Source organism: Ochotona princeps, chromosome X (genome assembly GCF_030435755.1).
Source record: "Ochotona princeps isolate mOchPri1 chromosome X, mOchPri1.hap1, whole genome shotgun sequence".
NCBI classification, from domain to species: domain Eukaryota; kingdom Metazoa; phylum Chordata; class Mammalia; order Lagomorpha; family Ochotonidae; genus Ochotona; species Ochotona princeps.
In genome coordinates, this window is record NC_080865.1 from 9,064,407 (window position 1) to 9,076,289 (window position 11,883).

The following is an 11,883-nucleotide window of genomic DNA, read 5'->3' on the forward strand; positions in this document are numbered from 1 at the left end:
CTCAAACAAAAAAAATTAAAAAAAAAAAAACAAGAAAAAAAAAAGACTGAAAAAAAAAAAAGTTATGCATGCCCATGTGGACCACCAATTAGGGTAGGGAGGGCCAAGGAATAGGGGAAAGTGGTTCAGACAACTGCCTCCAATCTCTGGTATCTGGGAAAAGTGTGGAGTGAAGGAGAGAGGCCTGCTCCCAGCAACCCAACCACATCAGTAACCGGGAATGGGAGATGGCCACCTGATGTCACCCCAGGATTCCTGATGTGGAACATGTTTTGAGGAAACTGCTTAAGTAGTTTTGATAGTTCTGAGATGCTGTTGATTTCATTCCTCCAAGGATGAGCAAATCCTTCCAAGATCCATTGACTGGCACAGACTATCTTAGAGTCCATCTTAGAGTCTTGATTTGCCCAGATGCTTGTCCAAGGAGCTGTCCAATTTATTCTGCCCTCCATGGTGCTAGATGTCCTCTGCAGGCCTCAAAGAACTGGTTGTCATGTCCCCCATGAGCATCTGGGCATGCTGTCCACTGCACAGGCCTCAGCAACCATGGAGATCCGGTTCTGACACATGTAATCCTGCTCAGACCACAGATCCTGTGATTTTCCCTGTGGTTGGAGTTCTGAGTCCAGTGATCCAGTTGAGAGGGAGAGATTTCCAAAGAAACCTTGCCAGAGGCAACCCCAACCTGACTTCTGTGTGTGCTGGCCAGTGTGGGGTCCAGCTCAGTCTTTCCATCATCCACATCAGCCTACACACACAGGTGGTTATAAGTCACCTGGTCAATTCTGGCCCTAGCCCCATCTCATACACAAATCATTGGATGCTGCAGCCCAGCCTAACCCAGCCCACCATACATTCTGCCTTCACATACACCAGTGGGAACGGCATTCTAGTTGGAGCGACCCCCAATAACCACCGCTAGGCCCACCCCCAGCCCTGGTTCTGGTGCATGCCGGCATGTGTAGCAGCTTGGTCCAGCTTGTCCCACATCCCATTCAGCTCTCATACACATCAGTGGACCTTGGAGCCTAGCTCAACCCAACCGACCCCACTATCCAGGCCACACTAGTGCCAGCCGGTGCTATTATCTGTCTAGCCTGGCCTGCCCCCAGCCCTGGTTTTCATGCTCACCAGTGGGAGTTGCAACCCAACAGAGAAGTTACCACAGTTTCCCTACTGGGTCCATTCCCAACTCTGAATCTTGCACTCTCCAGGTGGTTCTACAGTCTCCTCTGACAGGACTTGCCCCCAGTCCCAGCACTTATCAGCTGATGCTATGGCAAAGCCCAGTGAGCCCTGCACTTACCCTGGCTTATGCGTGCACCAGTGGATATGATCACTTAGTCCAGCCTGGCTCTCCTCTAACCCAGCTCATATGCAGTCCAACTAGTGTTGTAGCTCTGCCAACCTTGTCTACTCCCAATCCCAGCTCTCAAACTCACCAGCAGGAGCAGTGACCCAGCAGAGGAGCCTCCGCACAAATTCCCAGGTCTTATCCGAACTTGTGGGAGCTGTGGCCCAAACTGGCATGGCTCACCTCACTTTGGCATGCACCAGCGGGTGCTACAGCATGGCTCAGCCCAACCTGGCCCCAGTTCCAGCTTATGCTGGTGGGTGCTGCAGCCTAGTCCAGCCCAGCCAGCCCCCAGTTCTGGCCGTATGTGAACTGGCTGTTGTTGCAGCCCAGTCTGGCCCATCCTGCACCCCCGGTTCTCATATCTGCCAGTGAGTGCTATAAACTGGTCCGGCCTATCCCGCTGCCAGACCTGACCCCCAGGTATGCTGGTGTGTACTGGGCTGCTCTCAGCCTTGCTTCTTGTGCTCATCTGCAGGGATTGAGTCCTGACAGAAGAGTTTCCCAAGCTCCTCTATCAGGTCTCCTCCCAGTGGCAGATCTCCCGCACACTGGTGGGTCCTTGGCTCAGCCTGACTTGGCCCATCTTCAGTCCTGGCAGGTGCAGCAGCTTTCCCTGACTGACCTACACCCATTCCAGCTACAGCCATGCCATGCCTGGTCCACCCTCAGACCCAGCTCTCACATGGTTCAATAGTTGCAGAAACCTATCCCAGCCTGTCCTAAACCTAGCCTGTCTCTTGTGAGCACCAGCGGGTCCTGAAGCCTAGCTCGGTCTAGCACACCCCAGACCCAGTCTACACCCATGCTAAGGGATGCTCAGCCATATCCAGCCCAGTTCACCACCCCTATTCCAGCTCTCATGCTAACTAGTGGGAACCACAGCCCAGTAGGGATGTCCCCTTAACTCCTTAAGCAAGCTCGCTCACAGCCAGAGATACTGTGCATGCCAGTGATTGCTCCAACTCAGCCCAGCATAGCCCATTTGGCCTTTGCCATCAGATGCTGCAGCCTGGCCTGGCGTGGCCAGCCTCTAGTCCCAGCTCTAGCTGGTGTGTGCTGCAGCCTACACCTGCCCAGCCTGTTCTCATCCTTGGCTTTCATGCAAGCTGGCAGGTGAGATAGTCTAGCCTATCTTGGCATGGCCTACTCCCAGCTCCTGATCTCATGCATGCCAGTGGATACTGTGGTATGGTCTACCCTCAGTCCCTTTCTTTGTATGTGCTGTTGCACGCTGCAGCCTGGCCCAGCCTGGCCCAGCCTGGCCTCATCTTAGCCCTGGCTCCTGCAAGTAGCTCCTGCAGGTGCGTTCTGTGGTTCAGCCTGGCTCAGCTCATCATGACCCCCGGCTCTTGTGCAAACCAGCAGTGTTGCAGTCCCAGAGGTGAGTCCGCAACAATCTGCCTCTAGATCCAGTTCTCTTGCTTTCTGGTGGGTGTTGACATGACCCATCCCCTCCTCAGACTCATTGGTGACATGTGTCACGGCCCCAGATAGCATTGGCAATGCTACTCAGCCCAGCCCAGCCCAGGACTCCCACATGGGTGACTTTTGGGCTGACCCCCTCTGAACCATTCTGTCTCAGTTGCTCTGCCCACCTGCAAGTTCCATGGCCTGGAACTTGGAAGCTCCTGGAAGTCATTCCTCTTGTGTTAAACATGCCCTTAACCATTCCCACTCCAATACCCCCCAGCCCATTTCCCCAGGCAAACTGGAGGGTCCCCACCCCAAACCTGGGGGCCAGGATGGCATGTCCCAGCCCAGCATTCCCTGCCTTCCCCACTCATCTTTTTTTTTAAGGTTTACATATTTTCATTGGAAAGTCAGATTTACAGAGAGCAGGAGAGAGAGAGAGAGAGATCTCCCATTCATTACTTCACTCCCCAACTGGCCGCAACAGTCGGAGCTGAACTGGATATGAAAACAGGAGCCAAAAGCTTCTTCTGGGTCTCCCACACAGGTGCAGGGTCCCAAGGCTTTGGGTTGTACTCCACTGCTTTCCCAGGCCACAAGCAGGGAGCTGGATGGGAAGTGGAGCTGGTACACGAACCAGCACCATATGGGATCCCAGGGCACGCAAGGTGATGATTTAGATTTAGGTTATTACACTGGGCCCACCCACTTATCTTTTGTTTTTAAAGATTTTTTAAAATTAGAAAGTCAGATATACAGAGAGGAGGCGAGACAGACAGGAAAATCTTCCGTCTGCTGGTTCACTTCCCAAGTGGATGCAATGGCCGGTGCCGAGCCAATTTGAGGCTAGAAACCAGGAGCCACCTCCGAGTCTCCCATGTGGGTACAATGTCCCAAGGCTTTGGGCCATCCCCAAATGCTTTTCCAGGCCACAGGCAGAGAGCTGGGTGGGAAAGGGAGCAGCCAGGATATGAACTGGTGCCCATATGGTGCCATTCAAGGTGAGGACTTTAGCCACTAGGCTACCATGCAAGCCCTCCCTGTTCTTATTGAAAAAAAGAAAGAAAGAAAGAAAGAAAGAGAAAGAAAGAGAAAGAAAGAGAAAGAGAGAAAGAAAGAGAAAGAAAGAAAGAAAGAAAGAAAGAAAGGAAGGAAGGAAGGAAGAAAGAAAAGAAAGAGGGAGGGAGGGAGGAAGGAATAAAGGAAGAAAGAAAAACAGAGTGGTCAACTATCCTGGCACACTGATACAGTTAACCCCAACTTGGCATTAACCAGGCCCAGAATGCCTGTCAGCTACTGGCTGTTTCTCTTGCAGCAGTGTGACACTTGTCTAGGTACAAGGCAACCTAGATGATGTTCCCATGGCATGTCATTTTTTTATTTTATTTTATTTTTTGACAATCTTTACATGGTTAATTAGGGCACAAAGGTTCAAGGGCTACAGGAAAGTGGGTAAGACTATCATTTCCACATTCTCTTTTTTTTCTGTATCGGAGTAAACGGGGAGATAAAGGGAGAAGCCCCACCCAGCCTCCCACCCATTCCAGGTCCCGGATATGGGGCATGCTCTGAGGGTCTTGCTCCAGTGGTTTTGACAATTCAACAGTTATGAATTGCTGCCAGTCTCACCATTCCAACCACGATGAAGTCGCTGCAGAATCCACTGTTTGACATAGTACATTTTAGAGTCTCCGTTTGCCCAGCTTTTCACTGCCAACACATGGCTGGGGTAGTTGACTGATTTGTTCTGTCCTCTGTTGTGGTGCCAGGTATCCTCTGCAGGTTCCAATAGACTGCCATATCCTCCATGTGCACCTGGTCCCACTCTCCACCGCTCTGTCTGGCAGTTCAGTTGGAGGGATCCCCAAAGAAACTGTCTGAGGTGATCCCAGACCAGATTCTTGTGTGTACTAGCAAGTCCCAGCACAGTCCATCACCCCAATCAGCTGGTGGTTGCAATTGCTGGGTCGGCTCTGCCTGCAGCCCTGTCTTCCACTGGAACCAATGGGTGTTGCACACCAGCCTGACTCTGCCCAGCACATACTCAGCCCTCACACAAAGCAGTGTGAGCTGCAGCCTAGTCAGAGCGACGTGCAATAACCCCCACCAGGCCCGCCCCCTGCCCTGGTTCCCGTGCTTGCCAGTATGCGCAGCAGACTAGTCCAGTCTGTCCCACATCCCATTCAGCTCTCGCACATGTCAATGGGCATTGAAGCCTAGTTCAACCCAACGAGTCCTACTTTCCAGCCCACACACATGCTGGTGGATGCCATTCTGTCCAGCCACCCCTTCCCCACTCCTGGTTTTCATGCTCTCCAGTGGGAGTGGTAACCCAAGAGGGAGGTGCCCACTATTTCCCTACTGAACCCACTCCCGGATCATGCACTTTCCGGATGGTTCTGTAGTTTAACTTGACAGATTAGCCACTGGTGCCAGCATCTGCTGTCTGATGCTGTGGCAAAGCCCAACCAACCCTCACCCATTCTGCTTTATGTTTGTACCAGTAGGGACAGTCAACCAAGCTTGGCTCTAGCCTGATCTGGCTCACATAAGGCCCACAAGTGTTGTAGCCCTGCCTGGTCTGGTCTGCCCCCATCCCAACTCAGGCTCTCAGGGGGTGAGGTGTTCCAGCAGAGGGGGCCTCCACATTCCCCCTACCAACTTTAACCCCTCCTTCCCTGGTTCCTACTAGCGCTGCGGCCCAATCTGTCATGGCCGGCTTCACCTCGGCATTTGTTAGTGGGTGCTGTAGCCTGGCCTGGCCTGGCCCACCCCCAATTCCAGCTGGTGAGGGTTACAGTGTAGCCCAGCCAGGGTGTACCCTACCCCAGCTGTACTGTGCACTGGTATGCGTTGCGACCATACCTGGCCCGACCCACACTGTTCTGGTGCTCGGATTTGTCAGATGATGACATTTTAAACACAAACATTGTTAGTGAGTCCCCCACTTACAGCAATAAAGAACTTATCTTGTTGCTGAGGTTTTCTGCAATCAGCCCAAACTGTGTTGATGATGATGATGAAATTCTTACACTTTAAAGGCCTACAGACCAAGGCAAGCTCTATTTTTACAGAATTTTGGTATTTTTTAAAAAAGATTTATTCATTTTATTACAGTCAGATATACAGAGAGGAGGAGAGACAGAGAGGAAGATCTTCCGTCCGATGATTCACTCCCCAAGTGAGCCGCAACGGGCCGGTGCGCGCCGATCCGAAGCCGGGAACCTGGAACCTCTTCCGGGTCTCCCACGCGGGTGCAGGGTCCCAAAGCTTTGGGCCGTCCTCCACTGCTTTCCCAGGCCACAAGCAGGGAGCTGGATGGGAAGTGGAGCTGCTGGGATTAGAACCGGCGCCCATATGGGATCCTGGGGCGTTCAAGGCGAGGACTTTAGCTGCTAAGCCACGCTGCCGGGCCCGAATTTTGTTTTTTTTTTTTAGTGCTTTATTCTGCATAAATAGGCTAATCTTTTATTCATAATGTAATGTTTCTGTTGTTTCTCCCTGTCTTCTTCAACTGTGTTGCTTTGGTGTGTGTTTCCTTAAAAGAGATTATTGAGCCCACTGTATGTTTGACTATATCACACTATATAGATCAAAGTAAAATCCCAGATTCAAAAATAAAACACTGGCACACCTTACCTCCTCTTGCCATGTCAGTGGAGGAAAACCCAGTCATACTCAGAAACCATCAGTGATAGCAAGATTTATTTATCCAGTAAGCCCAAACCATTATATATACATACACTTCAAATAACAATAGTCAGGCATGAGTATTTGACATAGCCATTAAACTGCTGGTTATGTCAGCCACATCCTATATCAGAGTGCTGAATTCAAATCCTGCCTCTGCTTTCAATGCCAGTGTCTTGTTAATGTGCGCTCTGTGAGGCAGCAGCGATGGCTTAAACTCCTTGGGCCCCTTGCAGTCCACAAGGGAGATCCAGTGCCCAGCTCCTGGCTTGGTCAGCTGCTGCAGGCATTTCAGGAGTGTACCACTAGGTGGCAGCGTTCTCGCTTTCTCTGTAAGCGTATGCTTTTAAGCAAATCTTTACTTTGTTGTTTCCTCTCTCCCTAGCTTCTTGTACCATGTCTGTTCCCACCTTCTTCATACAAAGTTTCATGTTAAACCAGACTTTACCTTTCCAGTTTTAAGAAAAAGACACTTTCTTGGAAACAGAAGCTGATAGAGAGGCTGCTGTGCTTTCAGGAATGGAGGAAGTGCTGCCAGATAAAGATGTGGAGATTCTAGGCTAATTTGGAAGAAAATTTACCCCCCTCATGATGAAGCCAGGAGATTGAGGCTTCAGAACTTTTAAAGATTTATTTATTTATTGGGCCTGGTGCGATGGCCTAGTGGCTAAAGTCCTCATCTTGCATGTGCCAGGATCCCATATGGGTACCGGTTCTAATCCCGTCGGCCCCACTTCCCATCCAGCTCCCTGCTTGTGGCCTGGGAAAGCAGTTGAAGACGGCCCAAAGCCTTGGGACCCTGCATCTGCGTGGGAGACCCAGAAGAGCTCCAGCCGTTGCACTCACTTGGGGAGTGAACCATTGGATGGAGGATCTTCCTCTCTGTCTCTCCTCCTCTCTGTATATCTGACTTTCCAATAAAAGTAAGTAAATATTTAAAACAAGAGAAAAATCAGAGCAGCCCATGGAACCTAGGTTCTAATCAAATGCCACCAACTAATAAATCATGTGCTAGGACCAGTATCCTGGCGTAGCACATTATGCTGCCACCTGCAAAACTAGCATCGCTTATGGCCATTAGTTGGTGTTATGGGCTGCTCCATTTCCAATCTAGCTCCATACTAATGCACCAGAAGCAGAAAATGGCATAAGTTCTTGGGATCCTGTACCCACGTGGGAGACGTGGAGGAAGCTCCTGACTTCAGATTGGCTAAGCTCTGGCCATTGTGGCCGCTTGGGGAGTGAATCAGCAGACGGAAGATCTTCTCTGTTTCTTTTCTTCTCTGTATATCTGACTTTCCAATAAAAATAAATGTTTTTTAAATAAATGAATATTTTTTTAAAAAAATATTCATTTATTTTTATTGGAAAGGCAGATTTACAGAGAGAAGGATCTGCTGATTCACTCCCTCAATGGCCATGATGACCAGAACTGGGCCAATCTGAAGCCAGGAGCTTCTTCTGGGTCTCCCATGTGGAAGCAGGGACTCAGGCATTTGAGCTATCCTCTGCACTGCGTTTCTAGGCCATAAGCAAGGAGTTGGATGGGAAGTGGAGCAGCTGGGACACAAACCTATGGACTGATGCCCATTTGGGATTCTGACACTTGCAAAGTGGAGGATTAACCAAGTGAATCATTGTGCCAGGCACAGAATTTCTGAAATAGTGGGCCACAATCTATCAACAGTGTGTCTCCTATAGGAGATTAACTGAGCCCCCACAGCTCCATTTGCCCAGTAACCCTATGAATCCTGGATTTACACACACATATATATACTCTTTTTTTTTAAATATTTACTTATTTTATTACAAAGTCAGATATACAGAGAGGAGGAGAGACAGAGAGGAAGATCTTCCGTCTGATGATTCACTCCCCAAGTGAGCTGCAACGGCCGGTGCTGTGCCGATCTGAAGCCAGGAACCAGGAACCTCCTCCAGGTCTCCCACATGGGTGCAGGGTCCCAAGGCTTTGGGCCATCCTTGACTACTTTCCCAGGGCACAAGCAGGGAGCTGGATAGAAAGTGGGGATGCCGGGATTAGAACTGGTGCCCATATGAGATCCCGGAGAATTCAAGATGAGGACTTTAGTTGCTAGGCCACTGTGCTGGGCCCATTCCATGTAGCTTAAGAGTATATATTGGGCCTGGCGGTGTGGCCTAGCGGCTAAAGTCCTCGCCTTGAACTCCCCGGGATCCCATTTGGGCACCGGTTCTAATCCCGGCAGCTCCACTTCCCATCCAGCTCCCTGCTTGTGGCCTGGGAAGGCAGTCAAGGACGGCCCAATGCATTGGGACCCTGCACCCACATGGGAAACCCAGAAGAGGTTCTGGCTCCTGGCTTTGGATTGGCTCAGCTCCGGCCATTGTGGTCACTTGGGGAGTGAATCATCAGACGGAAGGTATTTCTGTCTCTCCTCCTCTCTCTATATATCTGACTTTGCAATAAAAATAAATAAATCTTTAAAGAAGATACATGTAATATACTCATTTCATAATTTACATATATATCAAGCCAAAATTGCAAAGTAAACGAACAGGCAACATCACTTACGCTGTGTGAGATAGCACAGGTCAGTGCCTTGCCAAATGGCTAGGCTTAACACTGCAAAATCATAGTTGTGTGTATGCAGACCTGGGGAAATTGCTTATTCGGTTTCTTATTTTTCCTTTTTTTGTTTTTAAATTTTCTATCTTTTATTCCCACAAGACAGGCAGGAGTGCTTATTCTTCCACACATGCATTATCAAAGGCCTCACCAGGTGGTGCATTTGTTGTTAAAAATATTTTTATTTATTTGAAAACCATACTTACTAAAGCAGGGCAGATCACGTCCCAAATGGCCACAATTGCTGTCATGTGTGCAGTTACTCTGTCAGCAGCTAAATGCCTATAACTCTAACACATTGTGGGTGAAGATCCCACAGTGTTCACGCTGAGATTTTAAGTGTTGGGAGGAGATACCCACGAAAGCCCTATCGTGTTTGTTGCACACGTTACGCTGGAATCGTAACGCTCTAATGTACAATCTCACTCATCTCTAATCAGAAGCAGCTTCTACTACCCCCTCTACAAGTGAACCAACCTAAACTCCAACTCTGAGCTCCAACTCACCAGTTTATTTTCCCACAGCCCGCACCCCCGCAGCCCTAGCACGGTTCACACACCATTGCGCATGCTCCCAAAACAAGTGGCCAATGGAAGGCGAGCGCTGGAGCGGAGGCAACACAATCTTATACCAACATCCGGAAGCTACGGCGAATAGCAAGGACCATAATCAGGCTAGACCAATAAGATTCCTTGACAGCTCCGCCACTGAGCTCGTCAGCCTGCGCGGAGGGCCGGCGCAGCATGGAGGTGTCGGGACTGGGCGACACGGCGGGTTGGAGAGGCCCCGCGGCCCCGCCGGAGATCCGGGACCGTCCGCGTCTGTTCTCATCCACCAGGACGGACGTGGGGCTCGGGACGGGCGGGAGCCTCTCGGTGCGGGACGAGGCTGTGTCCCGCCTGTTCCTTCTCTCTCCCCTACGTGCTGGTACATTCCAAGGTGGCCGTCCTCTCAGGTGGATGCTTCCGGGGGGACGGTTCCATGGCTGCGTTCCTCCCCCGTGCCCGCGTGGTCCAGTGCAGACGGTGGCCTTAGTCCAGGAGTGGGTGGGTGCTCAGCTGGGGTCACTACTTGGGGTCACACACCTGGGGCCACACAGCTGCTGGGGCCACACAGCTGGGCTCACTCACCTGCTGGGGCCACACAGCTGGGGCCACACAGCTGGGGTCACTCACCTGCTGGGGTCACACACGTGGTCACACACCTCTGGGGTCACTTACCTGGGACCACACACCTGCTATGGTCACTCACCTGGGGCCACACACCTACTGGGGTCACTCACCTGGGGCCGTACACCTGCTGGGGTCACACACAGCTACTGGGGTCACACACTTGTGCTACACAGCTGGGGTCACTGGTGTGAACACACAGTGAATGACCGAGAGCTGCAAGTGCAGGGACTGGGGGACATTGCTGTCCCTGGGGTGTCACAGGTCAGCTTGCCAAGCCCGTGTCCCTCTGCAGGTGGGGCAGTGAGGGGACGCTGTGCTGTGTAACATCTCAGGCCGGAGGGGAGACCCCAGCAGCCAGTCATAGGTGGAGAGTGGCCAGCCTCGCAGGGTAAAGCTCCAAGATGGGTTTGGCGTGGGACCCTCACCCAATGGCGGTAAGACCGGGATATCTGATAGAGGAAGGGCTGAGGGAAGGAAGATTAGACTGAAGGGATGAAATCCCGTTTATCCAGCTTACACACCTATGTCATAAAAGGACCACAACTCACAGCCATGACTGTCAAGTCCTGCCCTCATCACCTGACAGGGATTAACCTTGGTCTTCTCATAACCTCAGGCCTCCCAATGCTTCCTATTCAAGGGAGCATTGAGTCTTGGGCTTGGGAAAGGACCTCCTCTGGGTGGGCCTGTCCCCAGGAAGCACCCCTGCAGGTGCGGCGGCTGTGGCAGTCAGGAGAGCACCGTGTGTTAATGTAAATGTCACCCTCTTGGCCTCACTTTGGTCTTCAGGAGCAGCAGTAGCATGCCCACACTTGTCCGTGGGCTCCACTAGCTGGTGATGCCCAGGGTGTACAGGGCACCCCGTGTCTTGGGGTTGGATGGTGGGGTCAGGATCTGTGGGCCATGTCTTCCTAGAAGCAGGGGAGCAGCAGGTGCGCACAGCAAGTGATTCTGCATCTGGGGAGCCCTGGGGGCTTGGGCAGGTCTGTTCTCTGGACCACGAGGTGGGCGTCAGTGGGTGTAGCCTGGCTCCCGGTGCCCGCTGCTTCACTCCACAGTCGGGTAGATCTGCAGGTTCTGGCCATTGGACACTGCCTGCCATGGGACCTGCCCCTGCTGGGAGCAGCCAGTGAACCTGGCTGAGGTTTCTGGTCTGGGTTTCAAACTGTCTGAAGGACCTGGAGCCCAGATCTCCTTTGAGGCTGTCACCTCAGCATGCGCTGACACCAGGGCAGCAAAGCAAGGGCTGAAGGCGACATGTGACAAAGGTGCAGATGCGGTGGATGGCGACATGTGAGAGAGGCGGATGTGGTGTCACTGCGGGTGAAGTGGCCTGGAATGTCAACATCCCGTATTGGAGCTTCTTCATGTCAGTGCTGCTCCCCTGTGATCCCGCTCCCTGCTAGTGTGCCTGCGAAGGTAGCCGGCGATGGCTCAAGTACTTGGACCCCTTTTCACCCACGTGGAAGACCAGGGTTGGGCTCCTGGCTCCTGGCTTGGCCTGGTGCAGTCCTGGCTGTTGTGTCCCCTTTAGGAATGAAAATCCTCTTCACTTTCTCTCTGCAATGATGTACCTTTGAAATACATACATTAAAGATTTATTTATTTTATTACAAAGTCAGATATACAGAGAGGAGGAGAGAGACAGA